Below are 9,003 nucleotides of genomic sequence, written 5' to 3'. Positions count from 1 at the left end.
TATATATATAGATATAGATATAGATATAGATATATATATGTATGTATATATATATATATATATACAAACAAAAATTATTTAACGCTCTCCCGAAAATTTATGTTTTCTTATGACGTCATTAATATGTGTGTATGTACAAATGTGTGCATATTTGTTTTTGCGTAAATGCGATGCATGTGTGTTTGATTCCGTAGTAGCTGTTCATTTCGTTGTTTGCGTAAGTTCTGACAACTATTTCCTTCTTTATATTTTATAGATATTTTGTCCCATGAATCTGGATGTTACAGACAAAGAAATACGAAAAGGAAAATCTGTTGTGTTAAATGCATGGTAAGTAAATGAATCTGTAAGGCAAAAATTCATAGTAAATGTGGATCCACAACAATATATATTAGTTTCTTCTTTTTTTTGCGAGTAGGTATGGTTTAGCAATATTTCGCCTGGCGATGAACGTAGTGAGCTGGCAGAAACGTTAGCACGCCTGGCGAATAGTTTAGCAGTATTTCGTCTGTCTTTACGTTTTGAGTTCAAATTCCGCTGCGGTCGACTTTGACTTTCATCCTTTCGGGGTCAATAAATTAAGTATCAGTGAAGCACTGGGGTCAATCTAATCGACTGGCCCCTCCCCACAAATTGTGCCTTTAGTAGAAAGGATTATTTTGCATGATGATTTTGTATATTTCTAAATACCGTGCTTGAAATATTGATTTCAACTTTTGGCACAAGGTTTCGGAGGAATGGTAAGTCTTTTACACCGACCCCACTACACAACTGGTACTTATTTTATCGACTCAGAAAGGATGAAATGCAAAGTCGACCCCGGAAGAATTTGAATTCAGAACATAAAGACGGACGAAATGCTGCAAAGCATTTTTTCCGGCACAGTAACGCTTCTGCCATCACGCCAACTTACACTGCGCTTGAAATATTATATTCATATAGCTACGCATCGGCCAGTAATGGCCCAGGCTATCAGCAACTTAATAACGCCACTTAAAGAAGACATTTGATCATGTTTCCGGTTATTGTAATATTTTGGGCACCATAACCCATTCGAGTAAAGAGATATTGTTTGCAGAGCTACATCCGGATGTGGATGTTTTATCCGAAATTTGTTGGAAAATCTGTTCAGGAATCGTCTGAATATTATGGAGTTACTTTTCCTCTTTTGTATTAAAGAGAGCAGAAAAGGTTGAGGCGAAATGAAGGACGGATGCCTCAGGGGCGTACGTATTTATTTAATGGGCAAGAGCCGAGAGTTTGGAGCACTTGCACAAACCTGTGTGCGTGTGTGTGTGTGTGTGTGTGTGTTGCTTGAAGTCTGCGTGTTAAGTACAGCTCTCTCCCGTTTTTCAGACAGTCAGATTTTATTGCCCCATTTCTCATTTATAATGTACATTATATAAAACCTGCAGTATTTTCTAGCCAGATGCGTCGAGTTCAAATCCACCCGAGAGTAACTTATCCCTTTCATTTCCGTGGTCACTGATGGAACGCCTGTGGTGTGGTGAGATGACCACACTCTCCGCACGTTACTACCAAACACAACTAAAAACATCGGAATCGAGCGAGGGCGTTATGACTTAGTGCGCATGGGCAACAGAGTTCAAGGTCATTGTGTGCCAAGCGGCTTCACTCTGCCTAATTTAGCTCTGTTCCCATAGCAACAGGCCCGATACCTTTTAATCAGACTTCGAGTAGCGTGATAAATATCTCGCAACATGAACTACCATCCTTCCAGATTCGAAATTCAAATACCGCTGAGATAAAGGCTGCTTTTTCTTCTTCTTTTTTATCAGAAGTTGATTGATAAGTCGAAGATCAAGTAGGCACCTTGGCTGATTCAATTAATTGTTTTCTTTAAAATTTGTATGTCCTTGTGCTAAATATTAGCCTAGTAATAGTAGTAGTAGTAGTAGTAGTAGTAGTAGTAGTAGTAGTAGTAGTAGTAGTAGTAGTAGTAGTAGTAGTAGTAGTAGTGGTAGTGTGGTGGTGCCAGAGGTGGTGGTGGTGGTGATGGTGGTGGTGGTGGTGGTAGTAGTAGTAGTAGTAGTAGTAGTAGTAGTAGTAGTAGTAGTAGTAGTAGTATAAACCTTCGTTATCCTTATTTTGCGGTTCTTGTTGCTTACCCCAGTTAAACCCTGATTATGCAAAATCCTGATCAAGGGGCGTTTCCGGTTTGCCGAGAGAGAATATCAAGGGCGCATTATTTAATGTGTTCTAGCATTTTTGAAGCTATTTTGTCATACGAGTAGGTTTACTTACAAAATCTAACAGCTCAAGTTGTTGTTGTTGTTGTTGGTGTTGCTGTGAAATGAAATAGTACCCGATGTCGAGTACCTGCTTTACCATTTCACTTCTGATTCTATAGTCTTATTTCCCAAATTAAACTATACAAAAATCGCCGCCCTTGCCCTGCAGCCTCGTCTCGCCCCTGATAGACGAAACCTATCAAAGATCTTCAATATGAGACCGACTAGCATTTCTTACTTGTATTTGTACTTGTGGCGGCTACATCCGAGGTGGGTTGAAACGACTCCGATTCGTGAGTTTACTCTGTCCCCTTGCGAACGCTGACCACATCTGACGGTCAGCCACAGTTGGAGATAATGCGGGCACCATAGCCGTACTCGTCATTCGCTGTTGAGGTGTAGAGTTCGTGCTCGGATTTTCAGTGGAGATACAAGATCACATGTAGTACTAGGTCACATATACACACACGTTTGGAATAGCGTGATACGTTATTTATTTACTACCCACAAGGGGCTACACACAGAGGGGACAAATAAGGACAGACAAACGGATTAAGTCAATTATATCGACCCCAGTGCGTAACTGATACTTATTTAACCGACCCCGAAAGGATGAAAGGCAAAGTGTGATACGTAGCAGATCATCTTGCCATCAATTGTCGACTGTCGCAAAGAATTTGCAGCCCACGTCTCCGCCGATTACCGAGCGAAAGTACCCTAGAGTTGAAGCAGGTTCTATAGACATGCGCTAACAAAAGCTAAGGGGTCTTCCAATATGTTGGACACCAACCCGGGATGTCTAAGGGGTCCTGTTATTACTAGAAAGTAATTGAATCTACTCTAGGTTCATCTATCTTTTTCGTTTTTAGTCCTACTGGGTTTCTAGCAACCCTCATAACCAGGCAAGTTTAGTGGGGGTGACGGTTTAGCCGACGACGACCCGACCATGCAACAGATTCTACTGGATTCCATGTTACCAGTATCACTCTTCAGGGACCACACAAGTGACCTGATAAAGGATCACATTAACGAATGCCTTATTATGAAACATGTAGCCATGCTACAAGGGACAATTAGCTGTTATTTCTAGTGTGTCGATTCGCTGCGTATATGCACCATCACTGGCTCATCATAAAGCTTGAGAGCATCGCAAATACAAATTATACATAAATCTGTTACACATTCCTACGTGTATTTTGATGTTAAGGTAGAATATCTCGTTATTAAAGAGCCAGATTTACGATATGTGCTGGTGTCCATATATATATATAGGTGTGTATATATACGTATATATATACGTGCATGTATACGTTTATACACGCACATAGATGTACATGTATATATACATACATACATCCATGTATCGATACCTATGCATACATATGTATATTATCTGTGTGTATGTATGTTTGACTTTATGAGAAGTAAAATGCGAAAACGAGAGACAGAGAGAGGGATAAAAAGAAAGAAAGAAAGAAAGAAAGAAAGAAAGAAAGAAAGAAAGAAAGAAAGAAAGAAAGAAAGAAAGAAAGAAGGAAGGAAAGAACACGAGTGAAATTGGATCTTATAAAAGAAATTTATTGACATTAGGGCGCTCTTGGGTATTGAGCTTAAGCACTTTCCTTCCATCTTTTACTCACCGTCTTTGTCAAGGCATATCTTGCAAGTGAGTGTGCGATTTCCTGTTTTGCATGCGTGTGCATCAGTGCCTGTGAGAATACACTCACACACAAACATATATATATATGTATTATATATGTGTATTATATATATGTATATATATATGTATATATATGTACATATATATGCATATACATATATACATATATATAAACATATATATATATGTACGTATATGTAGTATTAGCTGTAAATATTACATTATGTTATATGTATGCATATGTGTGTATAGTGTGTGTATATAGTGTGTGAGTGTATAGTGTGTGCCTAAGCTATCCCGTGTTATATATTGGTGTATGGTTCACTGAATGTGTGTATTCTTGTGCCTAAATAAATTTACCTGAAACCATAGAAATCTAATATCTCTAAATGGAACAGACACACACACACACACACACATTCCTCTGCATTTTGTTTTGCTATTTTATCTGTATCCATTCTAAGCGAATAAGTTTTAGTCATTATAAGTCACAATGGAAGACTTTAATTCTAGAACTGCTTGAATCACAGAAAAATCAATAAGAGACTGCGATTCGCTAGTTTTAACAGCGGGGGGGACTACAATTGAAATCCTAAATCCGGAAAAAGGCTTCTCAAATGTTCACCAACTTCTGTTAATGGAATTAATTTATAATAATAATAATAATAATAATAATAATAATAATAATAATAATAATAATAGTCGAGAGATATGACAGGTTAGCTTGGGAAGTTAAGCAGTTGTGGTCAATGGAAAAGGTGGTAGTAGTACCAATAATTGTCGGAGCCCTGAGAACAGTGAGCAAAAATCTCGAGAAGTACGTGGAACAAATAGGGACTGCAATAAGGGTGGAGCACTTGCAGAAAACAGTACTGTTTGGAACCACTTGAATACTCCGGAAGGTGCTCGAAAAATAAGAGGTGTTACCTTAGTTCACTGATAGTGAACAGCTGACACTATGAAACGAACGTGCACCATGTGCTGAGAAAGAACGGACCTTGTCTCAACCACCTTCTCTTCATGGATTATTTAAAACTGTTCGCAAAAAGTCTGAGATGGAGAGGTTGGTTGATATTGTGCAAATGTGCAGCAAGGATATAGGGAAGGAATTCGGTATCTCGAAGTGTGCTGTGCTTACTTTAAAGCGGTGGAGTGAGAGTAAATTGTAAGGGCATAGAATTGCCAAACGGGGAGCGAATGGAAGACCCGGATGATGGTGGGATCCTGCAGCTGCATAATATCTTGCACAAAGAAATGAAAGACAAGGTCATCACTGCATACTTCAAGCGCCTCAAACTTCTTTTGAAATCGAAGCACAACTCGAAGAACCTTGTAGATGCTATCAACATATGGATTGTTGCTGTAGTCCGCTATAGTGCGCCCATTCTGAGATGGTCACAAGCAGAGATTGACAAACTCGATCACACTACCCGAAAGACAAGGACAACGCATGGTACCCTCCACCTTAAAGCAAATGTACACAGGTTCTACATGAAGAGTGGTAAGGGTGGACGTGGGCTAATTAGCTTACGGGAGTGCATCAACAGTGAAAGAAGAAACATGGCAGAATATTTGGTAAACAGCAAAGAAGACCTGCTACAGTATACTGCTAGTACAGGAGTTAACAAAAAATGGACTTGAGAATGCTCATGAATTCTGATCAAGAACGGCCAACGAGAGAGAAGAAACCCTACTCCGTTTGGAATTACATGGTCAGTTCCACTGTGAAACCAACAAATTAAAAGACCAGGAAGTATCATGGAGGTAGCGTAACAAGGGTAACCTACAAAAGAATACTGAAAGCCTAATCATCGTGGCCCAGGGCCAGGTATTGATTACCAATTCAGTGATAAAGAATATATACCACACAAGTGCAACGAACCTCTGCAGAATGTGTGGGAAGAGGGTCGAAAGTGTGACTCACATTGTTAGTGCTTGTGAAAGTCTTGCGCAGAAAGAGTACAAGCGTAGACATGACAAAGTAGCCCAGAACCTCCACAGGCTACTATGCCGTGTTAGGTACCAACATACAGCGGAAAAGGTAATAGAAAGGGGAAGGCAACAATCCTCTGGGACTTTGATTTCCAGACAGACAACGTATTAAAACACTGAAGGCCAGATATAGTAACCTTTACAAGGGACAAACAAGAGTGCCTAATAATCGACGCAAGATCATGCACTGTTCATCTTGATATGAGATCACCATGTCGCGCACATATGGCTGTGATGCATGTGCCTGGTGTACACTTATCAGACGGGTAGTCATGATGGCTATACTGGATTTCATATATTTTACCTCAGTGTCACTTTGAGAACATGCACTGCTCTCTCACTGAATAATAATAATAGTAACTATAACAACCACAACAGCAGCAGCAACAACAAAGCAACAATAGACTGCAAGAGAAATAGATTTAATCACGTTTGTTCATTCTTTGAAAAACTCCTCTGACGCTGAATGCTAGGAATAAATGATAGGCGAGGTGTTACCGTTGACATCGTTAGATAAACATACTTTTGTCAAACGCCTGAAAATGAAGCATTTTTCTTTACTGCGTCACCAGAACTATAAAAACATCTCCATAATCTAGCTTTATTAGCTAAGAAGCAGCAACGTTAAGGATAAAGAGCTAAGTTCCAATCCTTTTGTTAATGACATTGCCTGATTGAATTCAAACATTAGAAAGTTATACATGAAGTGAGAAGCAAGAAAACAAGCAAATAAATTCAAAATGGAGGAAAAGTTAAATTCACATAAAGTAGCCATTTTTCTTCTTTATTTTCTTTCTAGAAGTAAACACGAAAATGTTTAGAGAGGAATTCGTTTTTCATAATTATATTATTTGCATTGATTTCATGCTATATGTTTATGCATTTATGTTACATTTTTAAATTATTTATGTCCACATAAAATAAATTTTTGATTTTTCAGCGATTGTATAATGTGTCGCAAGTTATGTGAAATAAAATATCGTAGAAAAGTAGGGCTGCGCTGAATGCAACAAATGATTTAGAAATCTATTATAATTAACTATTCTAATTAAACAACTGTTTTTGCATGAGCTGTTCAAAGAATATTTATCAATCAGTGATTTGTAGGATATATATGTATAATCTTTTACTTGTTTCAGTCATTTCACTGCAGCCATGCTGGAGCACTGCCTTTAGTCGAGCAAATCGACCCTAGGACTTATTCTTTGTAAGCCTAGTACTTATTCTATAGGACTACTTTGCTGATCCGCTAAACTACGTGGGTTTAAGCACACCAGCATCAGGCGATGGTGGGTGGACAAACACAGACACACAAACATATGCACAAACATACAAATATATATACATATATATATGACGGGCTTCTTTCAGTTTCTGTCTTACAAATCCACTTACAAGGATTTGGTCGGTCCGAGGCTATAATAGAAAACATTTGCCCAAGTTGCCACGCAGTGGGAATGAACTCGGAACCATGTGGTTGGTAAGCAAGTTACTTACCACACAGCCACTCCTATGTGTTTGTGTGTATGTGTGTATGCGTGTATGTGTGTGTGTGTTTGTGTGTATTTATGAATGTATATGGATATATATATATATATATGTTAATTCTCTAAATATATATATATATATGTTAATTCTCTAAATATATATATATATATATATATATATGTATGTATATAAATATATATATATAAATATATATGTGTGTGTATGTATGTATGTACGTACGTGCGTACGTACGTATGTATGTATGTATGTATGTATGTATGTATGTATGTATGTATGAATATTTATAAATGCATATGCATACATACATACATTTATATATATATATATATATATATATATATATATATATATATATATAATAATAATAATAATAATAATAATAATATTATTAATAATAATATGTTATTGTAAGGCCAGACTAACATGGGCCACGTATCTTCGGTGGATAAAAAATAGGTTTGCATAGGGCCAACACCACTGTCCAGGAAAAATGAAAGTTAATGAAATATCGTCGACTTTTTAAAAGAAACAAGAGCTGGAAGAGGAAGGCCCTACTTTGTGGAAACATGTCTTTTGGCCCAGAGTCTAGAAGGGAGTTGATAGGCGCCACCAGGGTTATGTTGTCTACTGACATAGCTCTCGGGATCATCGAGGCATGCAAGCGAACCTAACTCAACAAGGAGTGGACTTGTGGTGATGGACAGCTTTAGATTTGTTTCGAGTCTTGGAGCATGTCACCGTGTCTGGTGATCTCCTGATGAAATATGTTTTCCATTATATATGCGCCCATTTCATTAGAAATCGAAGGACATACCTTTTATCTTTTAATATTTTACTTGTTTCAGTCATTAGACTGCGGCCATACTGGGGTTCCGCATTGAAGAATTATTAGCCAATTGAATCGACTCCAGGCATTGCTCTTTAAAACCTGGTACTTATTTCATCGATCGCTGTATCTTTTTTTAGGGGGTGGAGGCAACCGCTACCTTACGAGGATATAAACACACCAAACAATTGTCACAAGTGTGTGTGTGTGCGTGTGTGTGTGTAAAGAGAAACAATGAAAGTTTCTAACAATGCAGACAATTTTTTTTCAAAGCTTCATATTTCGGGCGCAAAGGCCTATCTTCAGGAGGGCAAGTCTGTTGCTTACACTAACTCTTACACTAACAGTTAGAGAGTTGCTGCTACAGCTACTAACTCAAGCAACAAGCAGTCAATAATCAAAAAATCAAATGAAAATTGTAGTTGTGATACCCGTGCACGATCCGAACGTGGCCGATGCCAGCGCCGCCTTGACTTGCTTCCTTGCCGGTGGCACGTAAAAGGCACCAACCGATCGTGGCCGTTGGCAGCCTCCTCTGACCCCTGTGCCAGTGGCACGTAAAAAGCACTCACTACACTCACGGAGTGGTTGGCGTTAGGAAGGGCATCCAGCTGATCCGACTGGAGATCAGCCAGATCAGACTGGAGCCTGGTGCAGCCTCCTGGTTTCCCAGACCCCAGTCGAACTGTCCAACCCATGCTAGCATGGAAAATGGACATTAAACGATTATGATGAGGATATATATATATATATATATATATATA

The 9,003-nt window shown here is 38.5% G+C and overlaps 1 protein-coding gene across 3 annotated transcripts in view; it reads left to right on the top strand.

The window, feature by feature from the left end:
• The window catches only part of LOC106876232 (glycoprotein 3-alpha-L-fucosyltransferase A), a 561,369-nt gene that overhangs the window by 399,868 nt on the left and 152,498 nt on the right, over window positions 1-9,003 (top strand). For all 3 annotated transcript variants that reach the window (XM_052968125.1, XM_052968124.1, XM_052968123.1), the window contains one exon: window positions 257-330. The gene's annotated coding sequence lies outside the window, so the exon portion shown is untranslated. The remainder of the gene's footprint in view (window positions 1-256; window positions 331-9,003) is intronic.

The sequence above is a fragment of the Octopus bimaculoides genome, chromosome 5 (genome assembly GCF_001194135.2).
Source record: "Octopus bimaculoides isolate UCB-OBI-ISO-001 chromosome 5, ASM119413v2, whole genome shotgun sequence".
Taxonomy (NCBI): domain Eukaryota; kingdom Metazoa; phylum Mollusca; class Cephalopoda; order Octopoda; family Octopodidae; genus Octopus; species Octopus bimaculoides.
The sequence above is the reverse complement of the archived record's forward strand: the minus strand, read 5'-3'. Positions and strand labels throughout refer to the sequence as shown.